Source organism: Perissodus microlepis, chromosome 22 (assembly GCF_051167445.1).
Source record: "Perissodus microlepis isolate ML-2025 ecotype Zambia chromosome 22, ASM5116744v1, whole genome shotgun sequence".
Classification (NCBI taxonomy): Eukaryota; Metazoa; Chordata; class Actinopteri; order Cichliformes; family Cichlidae; genus Perissodus; species Perissodus microlepis.
In genome coordinates this window covers 8,673,235-8,685,858 of record NC_140481.1, presented here as the reverse complement: position 1 = coordinate 8,685,858, position 12,624 = coordinate 8,673,235, and the positions used below count along the sequence as shown (strand labels likewise).

The 12,624-nt window shown below is 39.2% G+C and overlaps 1 protein-coding gene and 1 long non-coding RNA gene across 9 annotated transcripts in view; one reads left to right on the top strand and one right to left on the bottom strand.

Annotated features, from left to right (window-relative positions):
* Positions 1–12,624, top strand: part of hivep3a (HIVEP zinc finger 3a) — a 48,492-nt gene that overhangs the window by 13,396 nt on the left and 22,472 nt on the right. For 4 of the 8 annotated variants that reach the window (XM_084920256.1, XM_084920253.1, XM_084920254.1 and 1 more), the window contains one exon: positions 12,000–12,036. The exons of 2 other annotated variants lie outside the window; for them this stretch is intronic. The gene's annotated coding sequence lies outside the window, so the exon portion shown is untranslated. Of the gene's footprint in view, positions 1–7,509; positions 7,613–11,999; positions 12,037–12,624 lie in introns of all 8 variants that reach the window. 2 more of the 8 variants (XM_084920255.1, XM_084920259.1) reach the window with 1 other exon arrangement.
* LOC146362538 (uncharacterized) lies at positions 10,123–12,353 on the bottom strand. Its single transcript, XR_014799315.1, has 2 exons — positions 11,912–12,353; positions 10,123–11,296 (listed from the first exon to the last, which is right to left on the bottom strand). It is a non-coding gene; the product is annotated as an uncharacterized LOC146362538 (long non-coding RNA).

Here is a 12,624-nt window from a genome sequence, read left to right as displayed (position 1 = left end):
AGGGTTTTTTTCTCTTCAAGAATTCAACGATCCAAATATGACCTTGCTTCATACATATGTGTCAATATCTTTTAATTGGTTTTGCTTAATTGGTAAGGTGAAGAGATGGATCTGTGTCCATCATCTTTCTCATTCTAAAAGGATTTTCCATGTGACTGAAGGCAGTCAGAAAACTGTATAATGTTCATTTTAATGGGGGATTGTGCCATGTGTGGAGTTTTTCAGCACCATCAGAACTGTAACAAAGTGTAATCCCTCCTGGTTTTCTCTCTTATCTATTATACATTAATATTTTAGCTGCTATGACTGTGAAACAGAATAAAAACTCTTAAATCTATTATTGTGAACCTTAAAATAGTCAACAGTCCCAACACCAAATTCTAAAAGTACTGTAGACTAATCACTACTATGAATGTATGGCAACCTTTCTGTCTTTAAGGCAGCAGAACAAATTCTGTCCACTGATGAACATGGACTCGGCTAAGCACAAAATTAATCATTTATCACTGTAAAAAGTCTTTTTTGTGAGATTTCCAGATTTCCAGCTGTAACTAATCTTACATTTATTTTTATTACAATACTTTTTCTTCTATAAATCGTTTGGGGGAAAAAAAGTTGGATATAATTTTGCATTGCCCAATAAATATATTCAAATCATACATATTAAAAAAAACGGAAGCCAATATGAATGTACCTTAAACCGACAGTGGGTGACTTCTCCGGTCAAATTCTACAAACGTGTATGGAAGATTTTCCCTTTCTTATAACCTCATTAAATTGTTAGACTGTGATGAGTTTATGATGTTAATCATTAGTTTCAAGACTTATTGAATGACATTACACTGGCTCCATCAATCCTTTATATGCAGTCTATAGCAGAAGTAGTTTCTTTTATTTGCTTCATGATTTCCCCTATAATATTAACGTTCAGTATTAATTCTCTGTATTTGAATATTTATTAATTTTACACATTTATTGTAGTTGCAACAACAGGGCTGCAACAATTCAAGTATTTTGAATAATTTTATTATTTAAAAAAAAAAAAATGTATCGACACAAAGTCTTTGCTTTGATGGTTCGTTTAATGCACGGCTCTGTAGTGCGCCATGGAACCATGATCAGTGGTGAGTGTTTCACCCACATTTGTGACTAAAAACAGACCTGCAATACAAATGTTTTTAGGAGCAGCGTGTGGATAAAACGTTTGACCACATTAAGCCCAATTTTATAGAAAAAACTGATAAAACAACAGGAGTAGTGATGATGATGCTGGCACAGTTTAACGTGGCATCCAAAACAGCAGCACTGTTCCTGTAACCTCCATCAAAACTTTACTGGGGGGGGAAAAAGCTAGTGCATCCTTCATCAAAGCACCTGATCAACAAACTCCGATGTGAAGAAAAGAAAACTTTGTAGCTGCTCCATCCACCGCCGTTTGTTTTACACAGCGAAAAATCTACAGTAAGGCTACATTAAAACATGCAGATTGACTGTTACCATAGTCTGACATCATGTTTAAATGATACAGCTTGCTGAAGGCTGACGGCAGCCGTCCTATTTTACATGGAAGTGAACAGCGGTGAGTCTAAATTTGGGGGTGAGGGGATTAAAAGTGAAATGATATAAAACAGTGTCTCAATTAAATATACATACATAGAGATCTCTCTCTCAGACAGATAAAAGCATTTTTCACAAGGCAGTGAAAATGTACATGGGTCAGTAAAACTTTGAGCCACTGACCTCAGGTTTGGACATTGAGTTATTGTTAATTAATGTCTACATGATCATAACATCTTGTTTTCAGCAGCACAAAAACTTCACATCAAAGCACAGGGCAAACCTCAGAGTGCTGATATGTTTGCTTCTCTTTATTGCAGCCACCACATGCTCCTTGAAACGCTACAGACTCAAACTCATTCGCTTACACACTTTAACACAGAGGAACACATGTACAAAACCTCAAAGCCTTCCAAGAAGACAGAATAATGTTAAGTTTTTTTTATCCCTTAATTTAGATTGGGACATTCTGTCAGCTTTATTATCTTTCTCTAAAAGCAGTTGAGTTTTCTTGGCTGTGTGTTTGGGATCGTCGTCTTGCTGAAACGTCCAACCTCATTTCACCTTCACCATCCTGGTAGATGGCATGACTTTTAATCACAAATGTCTTTGCACATTTTTACATTCATCCTTTCTTTACTTATATGAAATGTGCCAATGCCGTGTGCTGGAAAAAAAGATCCCCACACGATGATGTTCCCACCTCCAAACTTCATTGTTGGTATGGTGTTTTTGGGGTGATATACAGTGCCTTTTATTGAACTCCAAAAAGTTCAATTTTAGTCTTATCTCATCAGACTATATTCTCCCAGTATTTCACAGGCTTTTCTTGTCTAAATGTTTTCCACCAATCTTTTTCGTGCTTTTTTTTTTTCAGCAGTGGAGTCCTACGTGGTGAGTGTGCATATAGGACATGGCGGTTAAATTCGTTATCATTTTCTTTGAAAAATTTTACCTGCTGATTCCAGGTCTTTCTGTAGCTCCACACAAGTGATCCTTGGCTCTTGGACAACTCTTGTGATAATTCTTTTCACTTCTCAGTCTGAAATCTTGCATGGAGAACCTGGTTGTGGCTCGTTTATGCTGAAATTATGTTCTTTACTTCTGGATTATGGCCCCAGCAGTAGTCACTGGAACCTTCGGTAGTTTAGAAGTTCTTCTGTAACCAATGCCATTAATATGTTTTGCAACAATAAGGTCTTGAGAGAGCTCATTGGTTTTAACCATCATGAAATCTGTCTTGTGTGACACCTTGGTAATGAGACACCTTTTTATAGTGACCAGTTGGAACTGAACCAGCCGATATTAATTTGCACTAAGTGGCAGGATTACTTTCTAATTACTGATCGTTTTCAGCTGATGTCATGACTTTCCATGCCTTTTGCACCTCCCTTTCTTCATGTGGTCATGCTGTATAGTCACCTACAGTGTTTGCCATTATAATGGTAGGGAGTTTTTAAAAGGGCAGAGCTGGAAACCACAAATTCAAATCTTTTCCTGATGTCATCATTTATATATAAAGTGTGACCTGCTGGGGGTCGGTGTGGATTTCCTGCTAGAGGACTGACATTTTCTCTGTTGAATTTCTCACACGTAGGAGCAAAAACGAAACAATTCCTTTCATTCGGAAAATGCTCATATGTGGCTCAGCAGATAGAATGAATCCCACTTCTTTGTGTCCACATAAAAATGATTCACATGTAAGCTACCTTATTTGACTGCAGGTGTAGCCATTAGGAGTATGCCTGTGTTATCAGAATCGCAATGAGGGTATGCAAATAGTGTCACAGTTTCAGTCAGCGACCAAACCAAAAGCCACATTCACACCCTGAAGCCAAAAACTCTCGCAGAAACAACCTAACTTAGGCGTGGGGACAAATATAGCAGGCAGCTGGTCATTCTGCCTATAATTAGCATTTCCTCTCTCCATTTTCAGCTTGTTTTCTCATCACTTGCACAATGCCTCCCATTTTTTTGTGTCAAACTCCTTGTTCCTGATTTGGCTTGCTGCTGCTCTAAATATGATTTACTAACTTTTCTGTAAATGAGCCTTTTGTTACTGGGCTTCTGCAAATATTAACACATTTTTTTAATAGAGAGTGTACATTTTAGCTATATGATATACATTGAGGTTAATGAAGTTAACAGAGCAAAAAAAAAAAAGTTATTTGAGTCCTTTCCTCTGCTGTTTTTAAAATCTAAGGCCACAAAGTACTGACTTTTATCAACCAGCACTGATGGCCAGGAAGGTGCTGCAGCATCAGAGTCTGACACAACTTCCAGCAGCCTGTAAGCAGTTTTTTTTTGTTTTTGTTTTTTTTCCCCTAGCTCTAAATAGGGCTTTGGTGGTGGCCCACCCATATAGATCAACAAACATAGCAGGATTGAACAGAACTGTTAAGGGAATTGTTCACACTGTGGTTGTCTGTGCCGCTCATCTGTCAATGCAAATCAGCTTCCTATAGACTTTGACATGGATAATCAAGTAAAAGTAAAAAGTAAAACAAATATAACTTAACAATATTGTCCATATAAGCGTCAGTAAAAAATGATTAAAAAAATGTTTTGATAACTACTCAAGATACTACAACAATTACTTCATGAAAATATCCCAAGAATTGTGACACACTGCAGGTCTCTGTCAGACAATTACATTAGAATATATAGTTTTTGATTCACAGGCTGGCAAGTTCAGAAGGTCACTAAAGTGTGTTTCCAATTATAATTGTCTTACTGTATGGGCGTGCTTTCTGTTGTCTGTGTTGGTACTTTGGAACAGCAGAAACCAATCCAGGCTTTCCACTAGTTTGACATTTGGGGGAAATTTGGCTTTGCTTTCTAGCTGAGAGTTGCATAACTGTAAAGCCCCCATTTCGATTCCAGCTCATGACCTCTGTTGCTTGCCGTGCTTCTGTCTAACTCCCCTTGTTTCCTCTGAATTTTCCATGGGAAATTGGAGAAAATGACAATAAATGATTGGATAACAATACTGTGAATGCTTAATCAGCATTCACACTAATAACAAAGTCGGTATGATAAGGGGCGCATCTGAATTTCAACTTCCAATTTTGTGTAATATATTGGGATATTTGTATATTAGAGCTCTTTGTATTATTAGAGCTATTTTGTAATATTTTGTAGTATATTGTAATATTTTGTATTGGTACTTTAACCTGTTCGTAACTGTCTTGAGCAACTGTGACCACATAATTGTCTCTGGGATTAATAAAGTATATTGTGGATCTGAAAATAGGAAATTGGAATGTCATGGTTACCATAGTACAGTGTTTCCCAACCACTGTGCTGCGGCACATAGGTGTGCTGTGAGAAATGATCAGGTGTGCCGTGGAATATTATCTGGTTCCTGATTAGTAGTCTAAGGCTACGTTCACACTGCAGGTCTTAATGCTCAATTCAGATTTTTTTGATCAAATCCGATTTTTTTTGTCTGCTTGTTCACACTACAAATAAAATGTGACAGCAAACGCGCTCTAGTGTGAACCCTCAAAGTGGCCCGCATGCGCAAAAGAAGACGTCACACACAACGTGCTCTGTTTAGACCCAGAGCAAACAGTATTGTTTGACTGATGGCCCTTAATATAAAGACTTCGAACTTTACGTTTCCCAATTTTGCTTTAAGTTATAAAGTTATTTTGTTATTTACATATGGCCTAATAATTGTCCTTATTGCTGTTATGAGAGGAGCGGTGCTTCAAAGGATAGTTGCAGATTTCTGTCAGAGTCTGCAGATTATACAGTACAAATAAAATGTTCACATTTCTCCAACGTTGTCTTCCCAACAGTTTCACTGGATGGCCAGGAAGCGTTCACGATGTCTTGTCCGGCGCTGATAATTGGCATCTGTCTTGTGTCAGTGACGTAAAAGACAGATATAATGCGACATGACTATTCAAACAGCAGTCGCTTTCTAAAACATCAGATATGTATCTGATTCAGTACCACATACGAAAGTGACCCAGATTGGATTTGAAAATATCGGATTGTGCTGTTCACACTGTCATACCATGATCGGATATGGGTCGCATAGGGTGAAAAAAGTCGCATTTGATGCGCTTTTGCCTGCAGTGTGAACGTAGCCTGAGCGACCGCATGAGTAACGGGCAGAACAATTTCATTCTCTTCCACTAGAGGGCAGTACAACTACTTGCTCTAATGAAATAGGTTGCCAACTGCCAGTAAAACAGAAGAAGACGAAGAAGAAATTACATAATAGTCCTGCTGTGAGTGAAACAATGCAGGGCGTAATAGCAATGGATAAATATCTAAAAAGAAAAAGTAGTCAATCTGACCTGGGTCCTGGAGAAAATCTGACTCAGATGAAAGCCCTAGCTTGAGTAGTGGTCAGAAGAAAGCAAAAAAGCTATACTGGGGACAAACTGAGCCAATTCCGCTATGCCTGGTGCGCGGGGGAAAATTATCAATATGCTTTTTGGGACACTTTTGTTTGGCGGTGTGCCGTGTGATTTTTCTAATGTGAAATATGTGCCGTGGCTCCAAAAGGTTGGGAAACACTGCCATAGGACATGTCACAAAAACCCTCTATCTTAGTTGTTGTGGTCTTCTTCTTTTGGCTGTTCCAGTGAAGGGTTAGTACAGTAGATCTTCTGCCTCCATCTGGGCCTTCACCAATCTGACATGGAGTTATTCTGATCCGCACATTGATTTGGCAAAAACTTTACGGTGTGTGCCCTTCTCGACAGAGCCTTCCCTGTTTATTTAGACTTGGGGCTTGCACAAGACATACACTGTTTTATAGCCTTTCATATGGCTGGGTTTTCTTTTAATGTTAGAGGTATACTAGAACATTAGCAAGAAGAACAAATCTATGAAAGGCAACAAATTTAATAAAACGTTTCATGCTGAATGCTCAAATAAAAATAAAATGCTTAGCATATCAAAATGTATCATACGTGTGAAATTTGGATTGTGTATTACAGTCACGTTGCTTTGGTGAAAAGTGAAAATCGAAATTATTGCTCCTTAACCTCCTAAGACCCGAACGCTTTCATGGCATGCATTTTCAATTTCTCTTTGCTATTTGCCCTGATTGGGACCTGATGATTTTTTTTGAGTGTGTGTTGTTTTATTAACTTGATTTTTGTTTCTGAGAAAAATGATATTCCCATAAGAGGAAATTTGTTTTAAATTTCGATAAAACAGTGGCAGTATAATATCTGTGTAAGTGGATATCAGGCCCTTGTAGAGCAAAATTTAGTATTTTGGTCTAGACAACCCAAAATGTGATGTCCACATATGTGGACACCAGGTCCTAGGAGGTTAAATACAGAAATGTTCCTCCTTGCTACATAAAGCCACATTTGTACACACATGGAATTAGTATGTTATTGGAACATTTGGAACTAGAGTCTAAATCAGCACCACCCACCACAGCTGAGCTCTGCACAACATCTGTCAACATGGACTGCTGTTGACGAGTCAGGTCATACAGTAACTGGAGCTCTTTTTGGAGCTCAGGTGACCATTTATCTCCATAGACTCTTTACACTGTGGCAGTCCAACTTAACCCATGTTGGTCACATGGCTATTTTCATTGGCCATTAGGGCAGGTTGAGGTTGAGAGGGGCATCTGTTTCCTCCTGCTTGGTGGGTGTATGGTGGGGGTTGGGTGGGCCATCTCTGGTCTGTCTGTGGCTCACTGTCTTGTAATGGCTGGTAGACTGTACTGTCTGTACTCTAAGATCATACAGCTGTGCTTTACATCAAATATGAAGCACAATTTTAAATTGGCTGTGATGATGCATTTAAGAGATCATTATGTACCACAAACTGACTCTGTAAAGACTACTCCATAGTGTGGCAGGCGTAGCAGTGACAGATTCTGCTTCCTGTGGTGTTTTAAGGCCATATGTGAAACCTTCGACTGCTGGGATTCTAAGGAGCACCCTGCCTGTGTTTTCTCTCTGGTGACAGGTGGCACAGTGCCTCGAAACTCCCTCTATGGCTCTGCAGGATGGAGCCAGAACTGACCCAAGCTTGGATGCTGCTACTGACAGTCTACTGCAACGCAACGAAAGTTAGACCAATATATGTTTTTGTCAATACTGGCCTTTTAGGTAAAATCGAATATTGATCAATGGTCATCACACTCATCCAATTTGAAGATTTACTTGACAAGTCCAAAACCAGCCATAATTGATATACTCCCTTCTGTCTTATTTTGAGGAAAAGCTAAAAATCCAGCACAATATGCAAATAAGCCCTCCCCAGAAAACAAAACAAAACTGAAATCTTTTAAAGGCTTGTCACATAAGAGGGCTCTAAGGGAAAAAAAATGCATCTTTTCTAAATATTTTGTACTCATAGCTTGACAATATAATGACAATAACAACAAAGTAGTGAACTATGTATTTACTCCTTTAATAGAAAAATAAGTGTGTTGTGTTGATTCTGATCATGTATTAAATATGATGAACTTGTGGTGTCTGACCAAAGATTCTTGAATAATTTCCCTAGACACCCACCTGGGGCCGCCACATTTAAAGAGCACAGCACTGGCTCCATCCTTTGAAGATAAAATGAATACATAAGCCTTTTCTGTAAAGCTTTGATAGGGGAAATGCTTGACCTGTTTTAAATGTAATCTTCCATAACCTGGGACTTTTACAATAAACCCGTTTAGCTGTAAATGGGGAAAAATGGCTCGAGTTTGTGGTTATAATACAGAAAATCAAAAAAATAACAGTACAAACAAAACTTTTTATTCTTCCTAAAATTACATATGACCATTTTGCAGACAAAATGGTGTCTAAACTGGAATTAGCCAGACGCATTCAAAACATTTGCATCTTCAAAAATAGCCCTTTTTTTTCCTATTCAACCACTGCTAAATGTTAATGTATTGTTTAGCTCGAGGAACTAAAATGAATCCACAGTGTTCAGTTTAGGGAAAGGAGGGCAGCATTGTGAAACCTTATCTTTTTGTTTCCATCCTTTTCTCATCCTACATTCCTAACAGACAAAAAAAATCCTGTTGAGGAAACGTGTTTGGAAGCATGATGTTCAAACTGTGACAAGGCCATGCAGATGAGCCCCAGCTGCACAGACGGAGACAACCCTGTGAAAGAGCTTGACACTGGCAGCTCTGTCACCTCCAGACAGTAGAGCAAGGGTCAATATTCGTCCTCTGATAATATGATAACAAACACTGAAAGCAATAATCACCTGGATTTTCACCAGATTTGGGCCTCCGCAAACATTTTTCATAAACAGTAAGGTTGAAGTAGCCAAAATGCCCTCAGTCGTACGGTGTGAAAGATTAATGTTCAGCATTTTGCATACGCTGCCATTTGCTCTGAACAACTGGGAACATCCAAAGTGTTCACTCTGCAGCTTGCAGTAAGTTATTCTCCATACAGAATCTTTGCTCTGGGTTACTTTGACAATATGCATAAACATGTATTAAATCCCATATTAGGTAAGCAATATAAAAAAATGTGCTTTATGTAACCCAACTTCAAATCTAGAACCAGCACGTAATCCTCAACTTTACCTCTGATGTAATGGAGCTTTCTTCCTGATCACTGCTATTAACCACTGAAGATATTAGGAATTGTTAAACTCATAGAAAATGCATTGCGATAATACGTTTTTTCTTGGGTTGGTACCAAGTTTCCATCCAAATCTAGAGTAAATTTTAATGCTCTAATAGCTTGTGACCTTTAGCAGCAGTATCTTGAATTAGTTTTTCTTATGGCTTTATGAGTCTCTCACATCATTGTGTAGGAATTTGATCCCACTTTTCATCACGTTTCTCAATTTCTATTTATTTTTTTAGGTTTGCAGACATTGGTTGCACAGCCCTCTTAAGGTCCAGTCACAGCTATTCTGTTGTAGATTTGCTGGAGTTCTTGGGGTCATTGTTATATTGCGTGACCCAATTTGGGCCAAGCTTTAGCTGTCAGACAGACGGCCTCATATTTGACTCTTCGTGGTCATGGACTCTTCATGGAGTTCATGGTCAGTTCAGTCAATGAAAGCCACTCATGTTCTGTTGCTGGAAAATAAAGCCAAATTCATTACCCCTCCATCAACTTGCTTGGCAGTTGGTTTGATGAATTGGTGCTGATTTGCTGTGTTTCGTTTTCACTCTGCAAGCCTCTCCTTGGTCTCTTCTGCCCAAAGGACAGGGTGTCTGGTGGTTTGTTCAGTTGTAGCTTTCCAAATCTAAGTTGTGCTGTTGTTTTTTCTTTTCTTTTTTTTCTTCAGAAAGAGAAAGCCTTTCTCCTGGCAACCCTTCCAAACGAGCATTACTCCTACAGTCTGTTTCTAATAGTACTCTCATGGACTTTTAGCTTACTAACTGAGGCCTTTAGAGTTGCAGCTCTTGGATTTTGTTTGTGCAGTTTCTCTGAGCATTGCACAGTGTGTCCTCTGTGAATTTGCTGGGACGTTTAGTCGAGGAAAGATTGTACCATATATATATATATATATATATATATATATATATATATATATATATATATATATATATATATAGATAGATAGAGGGGGTCGCATTTGCTCATATTTAATAAATCAAATGTATTTGATTTGCATTGCCCACTTACCCTCTTTATTTATTTATGGCAACAGTAAGGGTGTATGTAAAATAATCTTTTTTTCTCTGTGACTGTATCTAAAGAATGGGCATAACCACCATGATTTCACCCACTGATTTAAGGTTAGGGTGTCTTCTTTTTCTTCTGTCAGACAATTACAGAAATTAATTACAGAAAAATTACAATTAAATTTTTTGTTTTTAAAAGACATGAAATAAATGAAACACACACGCTGCACACAGGCCTACTTGCTGCTCTCAGGCATACATGATTTCTTTCATAAGTTTCATTGACAAAGAAACAAATAACAGTTATGCTCACAGAAGGGGACTCTGTACCTTTTTCCAGAATTTATAAGCACGTACTCAGATGACAGTGCTTGGAAAAGGTCAGCTAAAGTCCTTTTAATCCTTACGGTGAACAGTAGACTCTTGAAAAATAGTCCACTGAATAAAGCATAAAGTTCATTTCATAAATTTAAATTTTGATCATTCATAAAAGATGATTATTCAGGTTATGTTCACTGGCTGCTGAGTTTCCAATGAGCATGCGGTTTGTCAGATCCACTGATCGTTCATTGCATGGGGGATTGTTTTGGGGTTATTTTAGCAGTGTGTGAGCTTTATTTTATTTTTTAACTTTGCAGTGATTTAGTCACTGACGAAACAACGTGTGTAATTAAGATTATTATTATTTATTTATTTATTTATTTTTGTTTATTTATTTTCAGAAAAAACCTTCCATTGGTTACTTTTAATTAATTTTTTCTTACATTTTTTTGGTCCATCCAAATTGAAAACAGTAAAAAGAAAAGAAAAGTAGTTTGTGGTTCTGTGCTCTGAGTTGCTGTGCTCTTGTATGTTAGAGTGAGATAATTAGGTTTCAGATAGTTGATTGGTAAGAATAAGATTGTCTGCTGGTAGCGTTTTGCCAGAAATGTCTGTATGCGAGCAGACACATCATCACATCATTTTCGAATCTGGAGCCCTGTAGTCACAATGTTTCTCTGTGGCCTGGAGCAGGATGGACACCCTGGGCTCTCTTCCAATCCTCTCGGCTTCTCCTTTTTACGCCTGACCAGATGAGCAGCTCACTGCCTGTCTGCATCCTACCGGCTGGTACTCCCTCAATGCTCCTCCTATCTGTGAGCTTTCAGCCTGCTGGAAAAAAAAGAGAAAAGAGGGAGGGAAAAAATCAGTTCATTGGCAGAGGGGAAATGGCGGGGGGACCCATGGCATAAAAGAGTGATGTCACAGTTGCCCGGACCTATTTCAGCCTGACCCCTGGCAGGAGCACTGTGGACATTCTCCAGAGCCGCTCTTAAAACCTGGATCTGTGTGCGCTTTTCCCCTTGTATCTTTCCCATGTTTTCTCAAAATGCAGCATCAGTATATCTCTGTACCTGCGTTGGAAAAATGAGATCTGAATGGTGAACTTGTATTTTAAAAATTTCTGAAGTAAGCCCCCTTCACCTCCCCTCTTAGTTCAATTAGGCAGGAGAGAGCACTCCCCCTTTCTTTTTTACCTCTCACCGCTTTGCCAGCTGTGCAGCAGAAACCGCTGCCAAAAGAAACACAAGCTTACGTCAACATCAATATAAAGAGCCACTGCTTCACACGAACCCAAAACAGAGACACCAGGACGTGGGAGCGGGGTGTATCAAAGAGGTGGAGAGGGACAGAGAGAGAGCGTGTCCCCTCCTTCTCATTCATAGACATAATATACTCAGCTACCTGTTTGTCAGCCCAGTGCACGTAGAGCGGAGACTCGATTACCTTTCTCTCTGCCTTCAGCGTAACTCTCATTCATCCTTTCTCTCTCTCTCTCCTCGTCTTCGTGTCTCTCTGCTCTCCCTGTTTCCAGTCATTCAGAATCGGAGGACAACACCACCTGCGACCAGGTAAAAAAAAAAAAAAAAAAAAGAAAGAAAAAAGGGGGGGTCCATTGATATCCTTTTTGTCATCTGCAGTGATCTTGATGTATGAGGCGTGTGACGTGATGTGGGAACTGTGGAGGGAGGGAGGAAGGGGGGGATTCTTCATTCATGTCTTTGTTATTGCAAAAGGCTGCTACATGAGTGAGGCAGCGAGAGGTGGAAAAGCACGAGAATCATTTGCGTCAGTGTGCTTGAATACATTTGAAGTCAGCCTAATGTTTTTTGGATTATTTTTTGCCCATTTTAACACATGCAGACAGCTTGTGTAGAGAGAGTGAGTGTGTCTGTGTGTGAATGAAGGAGAGAGTGCATGTAGCGAGTGGTCCGTGGGCTGTGTAGGTATTAAAGCTAGGAGTGAATGAGCTGCCTGTGTTGTGCATCCAGCCGCCTATGCTTGGCATGTCCTCCATGTGGACCTGTGGGAACATTCCCGAAGTGCACACACACACACGCACAGGGAGAAAGGGAACACTGTGTATCCACTAAGGGCTCTCCCCTGTCCCTCCAGAGAGCACCGTTATCAGGCTGCTGATGAAGCTGCACTGTTGGGCA